The sequence below is a fragment of the Periplaneta americana genome, chromosome 13 (assembly GCF_040183065.1).
Source record: "Periplaneta americana isolate PAMFEO1 chromosome 13, P.americana_PAMFEO1_priV1, whole genome shotgun sequence".
NCBI lineage: Eukaryota > Metazoa > Arthropoda > Insecta > Blattodea > Blattidae > Periplaneta > Periplaneta americana.
In genome coordinates this window covers 83,829,227-83,841,411 of record NC_091129.1, presented here as the reverse complement: position 1 = coordinate 83,841,411, position 12,185 = coordinate 83,829,227, and the positions used below count along the sequence as shown (strand labels likewise).

The following is a 12,185-nucleotide window of genomic DNA, read 5'->3' as shown; positions in this document are numbered from 1 at the left end:
ATGAGATATAGATGAACCGTTTCGAAAGTTTTAAGTAGAAGACACATTAGTGACCTCGTAAGATTGCACTTCATTCGTCTTGATAACGACTACATTGAAAGGCATGCAAATTGACCACTTAAGGTCGTAAGGCTTCGTCTATTGGTGGTCCTGACGTTTTATGACAAAGTTCCATGATAACGAAGTACTATACTTTAGATAACTACTTCCACAAGATTGAGACTTCATAAAGTGCAAATGTTTTATAGCCACATCTAATTGACGTGATGATCTCTCATTAATTGATACGTTATTAATGAAGGTACTTTCCATATACCGTAAAGACTGCGTGACTTAAAGTTATTTATCGCCACAGTTTCACATAGTTCACAATATTAATATAATTGAAATTGTAAGCTTGGAAAAGGGGGAAAAATAGGCGTTGAAGGTGAGGTCATTTAACGTTATTTATGCCTTCCTGCGCTCTCCTTTTTCCTTCACCAGCATGTCTGAGCCACATTTCATTATATTATACCAAAGGTTTATTATGTAGCTTCCAATATGGAGTCACGGAACAAAATTGAACATTTCCATCTCTTTAAAATCCTCGCCCTTCTGACTCCAGTTAAACAAGACGCATGTAATGCCATTATCTTCTTCTCTAGCGTGAAGATTTATTGAAAATGGTATTGATGGAGACCAGAATTTCATTTCAGTTCAATGCAGGTGGCGTTAAGGGGAGGCTCTTCTTCTCTCCTGGCATTATACTGTAGAACTGGAAATGTTGAACACGACCAGACAGTGCTCTCAACTTGTCAATTTCGAGTTATTATTCAAGCAGAATTCTATGACTCCTTAATAAGGAGTTCCCTACATTATTCTTACGTTTTTATTCGTAGACTGCGCAAAAGCGTTTGATGCAATGATGTAGAAAAACATTTTGAAAGCGTTAAAATCTAAAGAATACTCTGTCCAATTAAATGAATGGAACTTAATATTATATAAATGAAATGAAAGAGCTGGATAGGGAAAAGTATAATATTACTTCGTGTATTTCATTTTAAAGTACGATATTGAAAAGTATGTAAATAATACAAGATGCTAAATTTAAGAAGTATACATTTTATTGAACAAAGGGTGTAACACTAATGATAATGCATTAAAACGCGTTTTTTACTTGATTAGTTAATGACGCTGTATCAACTACTAGGTTATTTAGAGTCTACGGAATTGGTAAACGCGAGATGATATTTGGCGATATGAGGCCGAGGATTCGCTACAGATTACCTGACATTTGCCTTACGGTTGAGAAAAACCTCGGAAAATCCCAAGCAGGTAATAAGCCCAAGCGGAAATCGAACCTACACCCAAATGCAACTCCGGATCAGTAGAAAAACTCGTAACCGCCTCAGCCACGCCGGTGGCTGTTAAAACTTGTTAAGTTAACAACTTTTAGTAGTAATGTACTGTGTTAACCATTGAAACTTATATGGTACTGTAACTTTTCGACTAGTGTCGACGTGGTTTGCGCCATTATTAAAACATTATATTAATAGCGAGGTTTTTCGCGGTCGTCCGGCTTCTTCTTGCCGAGTGTCGTTGCAGGAGGATGTGCACATAGTGGTGGAGCTGTGATTGTGATTGTTAGTATTGTGTCAAATTCAATTGAATGTTGAGGATATATTGTGTTTGAATTTCTGTATGTTTATATATTTCGTATTATTCTAGTACGTTTAGTTTTTTCTTTTCGGTTCAGTGTAAAACTTTCATATCCACGCAAGAACACATCACCAACTCTAATCACAAATACAACAATGTAGTATTTCAATGTTGTAGCTATATTTGAAAATTCATTTATGATACGGTATTTCTTAAAATATTGTCTCTCAAAGTGTGATCTAAAAATACCTATAGTCCTCGACAATATGTCAGATCATCCACGGGTTAAGTGATAGAAAAACAAGTGAAAAAAATTAAATTAAAATAAACTCACCTAAAAAAGATGTAACTAGAGAATGCGAGTCAGAAATTAAATTTTTACGTTCAGTAAAAGATAGTAGTCTAGCTACAGAAAAAAGGACAGCAAAAGAGATCATGATATGCGGACTAAAATAAAAATAACAGAATCATTAGTCCAAACAGTTAAAATTATAAATTCCAAAGTATGCAAAAAGATAGTAATTTTAGAAGACGGAGAAAATTTGAATTAATTAAGGTTCAGGCTGATATGTACATCTATTATCAGACAGTACATCTCACTTGACGATATGTGTCAGAGGAATAACAATTGTTTGTATACATCTGAAGTCTAATTAGTGAAAGGAACTGGCCACCCTACTCCATTATGTCCTGGCCTAGTTGCCTCATAAGTGGTGCCTTGTTGGTTTCACTTGTGAGCTTCAGATCTGTCTTTGGACAGTTGACTAAACAACATCAACAGCAGCAAAAACACAATTTTATTGTTTGAAATTCCTATTCGATCTGAGGATCTTCCGTTTTCATAATGTGCAGAATGTGGCTTAGATCGTTTTTCCCCTATGATCTTAAAATTATTGTATAATTTCTTTGACTTTCCATCTTTCATTTCAATTTCGCAGCTAATCTATACTCATATAACTCACAAAAGGTTAATATTTCTTGAAATAAATCATAATTAAACCCTCTGAAACGTTATGACTACGAAATTACATCACATTTTATTAACGTGTAGGAAAGTTAACTTAATTAGTCAACAAGTTCCACGTGGTAATGAAATTACTTGAAAATAATTCATCATCAGTTATCAGCCTTCACTATTAATTCACTTTTAATTCTGCTTTGTCAGTACAGTTATAAATATTTTAGATCGTGTTGCCGTAGCGTGCTTTAAGAGAATTTGATCAGACATGCTAAGACATATCGAATTCCTACTCCAACTCCTGTACATCTTGAAGCTCACATGGGGTTGAGTATATTTTTGGCAGAAGCAGTAAAATAGAATAAAATATTCCTGAAATATCAGAGGTTTATTATCATGTATATCTTGCACCGCGATGCAATCCTACGTCATAAACTCAAAGTTTTAGATCGTGCCAAACTTTTTATGATCGGAAACATCCATATTTTTAACACTGAAAAAGTTTTCTGTTGGGAACATAGAAAAAAAAGAGTTGTGTACATCCTTGGGAATAAAATAGGGGATGAATGTTGATTTACAGATAGGGCTTCAGTTGACACTTGCTACATAACAAAATAAAATGTAAGGTTTATAACAAACCTTGTATCACATAAAATGCGGGCTTTTTATCTGGTTTAATCTCAGCAATGCATTTCAAGTGTAGACAAGTTTGTAAATGGGTAAACATATTTCAAGAGGATCTTTTTGTGAGAAAAAAGAAATGCCAGAAAAAGAATAATACTACTACGCAAATTAATGTTTTCTGAATGTGAGAAATTTATTCTTATATTTGTAACGTTCAAAGAGAAGATTTAATTATAACAATTTTAATGTACGCATATATCCGATATTTTTTAATGTTACGTTATGCTACATTTTGCTATTAAATTCATTATATGCGCAACTTGCAAAAATAAAATGTTTATTTTTATCACAAATATGTGCATATAGCTTTATAAAAATGTAATAAACAAATGAGCAAAGCAAGTTTTATTTAAACATTGCCAAAGAATATATGAAATAAAGCAAGTAAAGAGGAGTAAGATTAATAACTGAACATGAAAAGGAAAAGAATGAAGAGAAAAAATGTAATATAAACAAGAATCACATTAGAAAATGTTGGACTAGTATAATATTAATCATCCATAGAGTTCAATGAAGACTATATAATTTTCATAACTTGCAATAAGAAAACAGCTAATCATAACACAGTACCGCCATCTATATTTTTGTAAATCAATTAATATTGTATTGTATTAGAGTACTTTATGTCTTCTAACCTTTATATATTTTCTACTAATCATGTAATAATCAACTAAATCTCACCGAGTTATGATTACTATGGATAATTTTACTAAAATACGAAAATATGTAAACGTGCACAAAAATATCCCACTCTTGTTGAAGTAATTGTTTGAAAATATACAATAACATTTCTATTTTTCTCTTTTATTGTAATGTGCACACTATTTTCTGATTTCAAATCCTAAAAATCGTGCAAAATTAAATATTTTTGTAGAGATCACGAAATATCACTCCCTCCCCCGTTGGTACTGCATGTTATTTAAAATATCATGCTAATGTTAAACTCACCACAAATATAACAATATTTATCTGGGGAGTTCACATAACCACGGCTAGCCATGTTTCACAAAACGCTGCGACGACAGAGGTTACAGCATGATACAGCCTTCTAGACCTTGCTAAAATATTATGTTTTATTTAACGACGCTCGCAACTGCCGAGGTTATATCAGTGTCGCCGGTGTGCCGGAATTTTTGTCTCGCAGGAGTTTTTTACATGCCAGCAAATCTACTGACATGAGCCTGTCACATTTTAAGCACGCTTAAAAGTCATCGACCTGGCCTGGGATCGAACCCGCAACCTCGGGCCTAGAAGGCAACCAGGTCGACTCTAGACTTTGCAGTGACCACTAACAAAGACACTGTTATATGAATGCTATAAACTCTCAGATCCCCATTTTATATTAAATCATACAAACATTAATTTCAATTTTGTGACAGGAAAAACTGTAAATAATGTGGCATTTTAAGTGTTGTTTCCTCTTTCAGTATACAAAAATACACCGTGTCCCGCTTAGAGGGATCGCGAAATAAGTGACAATTTCAAGTGTAAATAAATAATGGTTTATTAAATTTATTAAAATACCTTTTTACATAACTTGATGTAAAAACTCTCCGAGTTTCGGAAAATTCAAAATACAACGCACTGTGTACGCCTTGAGTTGCTCTGCAGACATCTAAACTGTATTCAACATCTCGCCAGTGTTCTGTAGCGTATGAGGAGTCACTAGCGCAATTGTATTTGTGATGCGTTGCCTTAATTCCTCCAAAGTGTCAGCTCTGTCTCTTTGGTACATAGCATTCTTCACAAAACCCCAGAAATAAAGTCCAAGAGGGTCAGATCGGGTGACCTTGATGACCAGGCAAGGGGTCTTCGTCTTCCAATCCACGTATCGAGGAATTTCTCACCAAGAGCTCACGCACCCGTTGATGATCAAGGGCTGGGGCCCCATCCTGCTGAAAAACCGATCCTGGGAGAAATTAGTCAACAACAAAGCTCTGAAACATGTCCAGATACACATTTCCTGTGACTATGATCTCTGCGAAGAAGAAAAATGATAAAACGACGGGTTCTTCCGCTAGTCACGGCACGCACTGAACTTTCTGTTGTGGTGTCCACACGTTTACCATAGCGTGTTCTCCTACAAAATAGCGCCAGGCTTGTTTCAGTACCCTAGCAAAACCAAATGAATGTTACGCATAAACAAACGAAAGTTACGCATGCAGCTGTTTTCAAACTTTGTTGCATAAACTTGGACAGTTTCTCTATCTTGTCAGATGTAAATCTCAACGATATTTTTTATCTGGTTTTAAGTGGTCAGCATTTATTTCTCGATCTCTCTAAGCGGGACACGGTGTACCTATGAGACTGCTAAAATTTTCAAAAACGTTTTTTTTTGGCGGTCATGTGTTTTGAATGCAGGATGAAGAGATAACGATCAAATAGGATTTCCGCATATTTACAACACTTATGAAAGAATAATGAGTTAGCCACCACTGATTGAGCATAACAGAGAATGCATTCCTAATTTAGTGGACACATGTATTGCTGTAGCGATATCAGCTGCAATATTTACGTGAGTTCGTTTTATTTGTATTCCATGTTGACATCGTTAGTATAATTAAGGTTGATTAAAAAAGTGAAGCTCGCCTGCATAGGGCCATATCGGGACAGAAGTTAAGATAAGCCTCGTCCAATCTAGCGATAAACATCGTAGCATAATAATGTGACATACCATTAAATAAAACACTGGCTCTTGTGGTCAGTGACGGATACAGGAATCCCTCAAGAGGAAGGATAACACTTTTTCTTAATAAATAATGTCCCTCATCTGTAGTGTTTAGACTCTAGAGTCCCTGCATACTGAGAGTTAAAACTTTCATCCCATCAACAATTAAAATATGTACTGATTTCTTAGCATTGAAAAGGTAAAAACAAATATCCTAGAGAATAAAACCATACGCCTGTATATTGTATATTGTATATTGTACAAGTTTTATACATAATTTTATAAGGTATTATCTTAATATATAAAAGTAAATGTGGGTATGTATGTATTTATTTTTATTTTAGTAGGTTATTTTACAACGCTTTATCGACATCTAGGTTATTTACGTGAATGAGATGAAGGTGATCCTAATGAAATGAATCCAGGGCCCAACACCGAAAGTTACCCAGCATTTGCTCATATTGGTTTGAGGGAAAACCCCGGAAAAACCTCAATCAGGTAACTTGTCCCGACCGGGAATCGAACCCGGGCCACCTGGTTTCGCGGCTAGACGCGCTAACCGTTACTCCACAGACGTGGACGAGTATGTATGTATGTATGTATTAATGTATGTATGTATTAATGTATGTATGTATGTATGTATGTATGTATGTATGTATGTACTCTATATAAATCTACACGCTTTGACCGATATGTGCCAAAGTTTGTACATTTAACCTTCATAACCAGGAGAAAAACATAGGCTACATTAAAATTGTGAAAATGAAAGTTAAATTAATTAAACAATTAAAAACTAAAAATAAATATGTTGAAACTTTCATGTATAATATTAAAACGTAAATTTCTGCAGTCAATTTTTCTTTGTTATTATCTCTTATATTCAACATCGACTTTCAAGACGCCATGGAAATTACAACACGAAAGTAAAAATAACATTGTTGATACATCATGAAGGTCAAAATGTAGACAATTTATGCAATAAGTATCTTTACGCAGTCCAGGACTGTATCAAAGTCTAGTATATACAGTCACGAAGCTCAATACGTAGGGGATATGCATCCATAGATAGTTGCTAACCACTAGAATTGCTACTATTGCCTCATTACAGACAATGTGAAATAGTACCGTCACCGTCTATTGTACCTAGTACCCTCAACAACTCAAGCTTCGTGACTGTATATACTAGACTGTGACTGTATTATGAATTTCTCGATGCAGTTGTACACAGTAAGCAGGCTGTGTTTTATCCAACTGAATTTTTTAATTATTTGAAACCGCAAGGATTGCTACCACATAATTTAATACTTAATACTGGATCGCCAATAGTACTATTGCGAAATACTGACCCACCAAAATTATGAAATGGAACAAGAATTAGTGGTCCACACCTGCGGAGTAACGGCTAGCGCGTCTGGCCGCGAAACCAGGTGGCCCGGGTTCGAATCCCGGTCGGGGCAAGTTACATGGTTGAGGTTTTTCCGGGGTTTTCCCCTCAACCCAACATGAGCAAATGCAGGGTAACTATCGGTATTGGACCCCGAACTCATTTCACCGGCGTTATCACCTTCACTTCATTCAGACGCTAAATAACCTGAGATGTTGATAAAGCACTGTAAAATAACGGACTAAAAATAATAGAACATTGAAACAATACTAAGTGGGCATATAGGGACCGAGGGGTGTGATTTTGTTTTACTGAACTTCAAGACAATGCTAACTAATTTAAAGTTTGTGTGACTGTAGCCTGTACATATTTTCGTTTGGTTTTACTTTGTTTACAGTTTGATTTTTTATATTATTTTATTTGTATTTCTGGTGTTGTGGAAGAGAACGCCTGGTGGCCTTAACGACGCCAAAATAAATAATTCAACAGATATACATTTAGAGTAAAAGTTGATAATATTGTAATACACAATTGAATATAATAATATAACAGTTGAGTCACAGGATCAAAACATCACCTACCTTGTTGCATAAAAAAAGGAGTGCGTTATATGGCAGTAAAAATTTTAATAGCCTCCCTATCGATATAAAATGAAACTCAAAACATAAAATTATTTAGGACCAAATTAAAGAAGTACCTAATTTATCACGCCTTCTATTCTGTAGGTGAATTCATGACATTCAATAACACTTCATGAAATTGATGCTAAAACTATGTGTTGTACTAGTAGACTATATTGTAAATCTCGTCTGTATATATTTCATCTAGACTGTGACTATAAAGTAAGACTTTATAATAGTATTAAGTTTTTTGACTTGTTCCATATTCTAGCTGTAAGTAATCTATGAATACCATGAAATGATAATAAATACAATACAATACAATACAATCAATAAACGCAACGGCTTTGATTCTAGTAAATACAAGTTGACAGAATTTCTTTATTCCTTACGCGAAAACTGTTCACGCCATTGAAATACGCCAGAAGGATAAATTAATCTTTATTAGATTTCCTATCGATATGAAAAAAATCACGAATAGCAATAGTTACCGAATAAGATATTGTTAAACATTTGGGAAAAAAATTTAAAAAAAGAAAACTATGAACTTTCCACCAATATGATATTATATTTTTTGTTACACACAACATGAAGTATTCGCTCTGAAAATCTGGAAGGCTATTTCACTTACACCCTGTATATGTTTTCAGATAGGATTTCAAAAATGTAATCCGCGCGAGTACTAACGCTAGTGTTTTTAACACGGGAGAATACAAGAGCATTTTTGGATTTACATACTTATAATTTGATTTATTCCTATAAGTCACTCATAGGTCATTTTTACACGTATTTTCTATTGTTGCAGTTGTTATGTTGTCCTTAAATATAAATGATTACGTGTATATATTTAATAATACAGAACATTGACTTCTTGTCATGTGAAATAGACATGTACTTGAACCTAATAGTGACTTAAATTTTACGAGTAGGAGATAATAACAATGTAGATTGTAGTCTATCATAAACTAAGAAAGTCTCTCTCATAATACTACTTATTATAATGGTATTGACAACACCGATTTAAACATAAAATTTCAACAAGAATTACACTGTTATATAACAATCAGTTTAATACAGTCAGTAAAGTAATGTTACTATTATATATAAAGTTGTCAACGAAGAATGGGAGCGTCTTTGTCCGCTTTGCAACGAAAAGGACTCCTATAAACAATTTTATTACAGTGTGTCGAATTGGAACATGTACGGAGAAAATATCTACCACCCTCGATGTTAAGTCAGAATAGGAGTTCGCTTGCATATCTTGATCTCATCGGGAATAGAGAATGGGAACAAAAGGCTGGATTGTTCCTCTTGAAGGCGAGAAAGATTATAACTTCAGCTGTTGAAATTTGTGACGCGAACTGAGGAAGGGATAATAGTATCTGCCCAACTGTACACTTTTATGTCTTTTAGGTTAGGATATATTATATAATGTGTTTTATTGTGCCATTTTCATTTTAATGTGTGTGTTCTTTTAGAGAGTAGTTGGATATAGCCATAGGTGGGAGGAACCTACAAAGGAGGACTTGTTTTGGGTACAAAGCACGTACAGTCAGAAGACCCGTGCATTGGATTTTAGAGAAGATTGTGATAATATAAAATCTGTATAATCTGTAAGTATAATATTAGTCAATAAATCCATCTATCTAGCTATATATGCATATAATTATTTTAAAGTTACATATTCACACTAGTAAAAGAATTGATTATTTTAAAAAATGAGACGGATTACAATGTAATCCGCGGGAGTACTGGTGTCACAAATTATGGCGCGAGCAATTAAGGGTTGAAAACGTACCTATAGCCTGGAAGAGATGCTTCTCAATGACTGAGGTTCGAATCACCTGTCGTAAGATAGTAAATCTATCACTTTCTCCTACAAAGAAATGTCACTTTTTCTGAACAATGCATTGATTTTGCTTTCCCGTAAAATGTACATTTATTAATATTTAACCCACTCAAATGCGATCATACATTTAATATGACATATTTTCGTTCTTTTATAATATAAGACAATGCAATTTAGGACCGGTTTTGTGCATAAACTTGTCCACGAACATTCCCTTAATACGTTGACGCAAAAAAACTATCTTCCTCTCGCTCAGTAAAATTTTAATAAATTCTCAAAAAAGAACTATCACGATATTACTCATATCACAATATTATCAACATTTACCCCACATAGACCTATTAATTTTTCGAAGACTTAAAAGCAATACATACACACACCAAACTCTTATTCCAAACTATTTAAGATATATATTACATTATAATTTGCAGTTTCTACCGATTGAGAGAATGATCTCTCGTACAACATTTGTAAATTCTTTGCGTTACTCATTGCGCGCACACTGGAACATCACAAAGCGAAGTGTGAGGTCTGAGCTCATTGTGAAATCGATGCAGCTAGCTAACGAAATCAAGGATAAAAAACATGGGCGCAGCGTGTTTCACGATGTGCAATCACATTGATCTCGGTTCATTAACTGATTAGCTTTGAGCCGTTAGGAATGAACATCAATCGCACAGTCAAAGCTTTCAATCACTTTAAATGAACATTTGTGCTATATAATTAAATAGTGACATCTGTGAAGGGCCGCCAGGTGTGTGCATGTGTCTGTGTGTATATAAAAATTTTGACATTTACAACACAATATTCAAATTGTAAATTCGTCGTGGTTTATAACATTTTGCATTGTAAGTTAATTACGCATACAATCTTCTTCATATGGATAATATAATATAATATAATATAATATAATATAATATAATATAATATAATATAATATAATATAATATAACATAATATAACATAATATAATATAATATAATATAATATAATATAATATAATATAATATAATATAATATAATATAATATAATATAATATCATATAATATAATATAATGTTATATATTTCACCAAGTACAAATTTAGTACTACAAGCAATAGTTTTATTTCCATATCTTATATACTTTATAACTCTTTACCATTGCATATAAAATACACGTCATATTTTACTTTCAGAAGGATGGTGAGAAGGACATTGATGGGAAATCCACTCTACAGTGTCAGTAATTTTAGCAATATTAAGTTTTAGATACGTACTATTTGTTTTAACCTCATGTCAACCCGACAAATCTGTATATTTTAACATGATTTGACACTATTTCTTTTAAAACTTTTAACCTGTTTTTGAGGTTATCTGGTAATTGTATATTTATTTTTTTCTTACATTTATTCATATTGTAGAAGCCATGTCTTATATATATCTACTCTGACGTTGTCTATGGCTGTAAATCGCTGAATGACATTAAATTCATCTATCCATCCATCCATCCATCCATCTATAATATAATATAGTATAATATAATATAATATAATATAATATAATATAATATAATATAATATAATATAATATAATATAATATAATATAATATAATATAATATAATATAATATAATATAATATAATATAATATAATAATTATATTATATATAATAATCACATTATCATCATTAATATACATAATATGTCAAGCAAAACTTACAAATCATTTACATGTAAACAATTATTAAATGGATTAAATATAATTGAACATGTACAGTGTATAATGTGATTGCACTAAATTGCTAATACAATGATAAGTTATCTATATTGAAGTAAAAAAAAATAAAATTTAAAATTAAACGATCGAGAAAGGGACAAGCTAGAAAGTTTCAACAAAACTAAAGGATGCGAAAAAGACTGTCTACAGTCTACACGAAATAAAATATTTCTTGCAATGACTCAGTTTGTAGAAAAGTGCCCATAGCACTTATAGCATTGAATAATTTCAAGAGAAAAATTGTTCCGGAGCCAAGTATCGATGCCGGGACCTCTGGTTGAACGTACCAGCGCTACACCAACTAAGCTATCCAGGAACTCCACCCGACATTGTTTCAATTTTTCCTCTTACATCCACACAACTCGAGGGGCTGACAAGACGCCAGAGATCCACATCGACTGCACACAAACTCTGTGTGACTTGGAATAGTGGATTTCTGTTAAGTACCTACAGTAATGTATATACTATTGTGCAAGTCTAGTTTTTCAGGTAAAGCTCCCTGTGAAGAGGACTTGAATAATTACAAGAAAAAAATTGTTCAGGGGCTGGGTATCAATCCTGGGACCTCTGGTTGAATGTACCATCGCGCTACCAACTGAGCTACCCAGGTACTCAACCCGACACTGT

The 12,185-nt window shown here is 33.4% G+C and overlaps 1 protein-coding gene across 1 annotated transcript in view; it reads right to left on the bottom strand.

The window, feature by feature from the left end:
• Window positions 1-12,185, bottom strand: part of LOC138711638 (opioid-binding protein/cell adhesion molecule homolog) — a 357,054-nt gene that overhangs the window by 297,027 nt on the left and 47,842 nt on the right. The gene's annotated exons all lie outside the window — the stretch shown is intronic.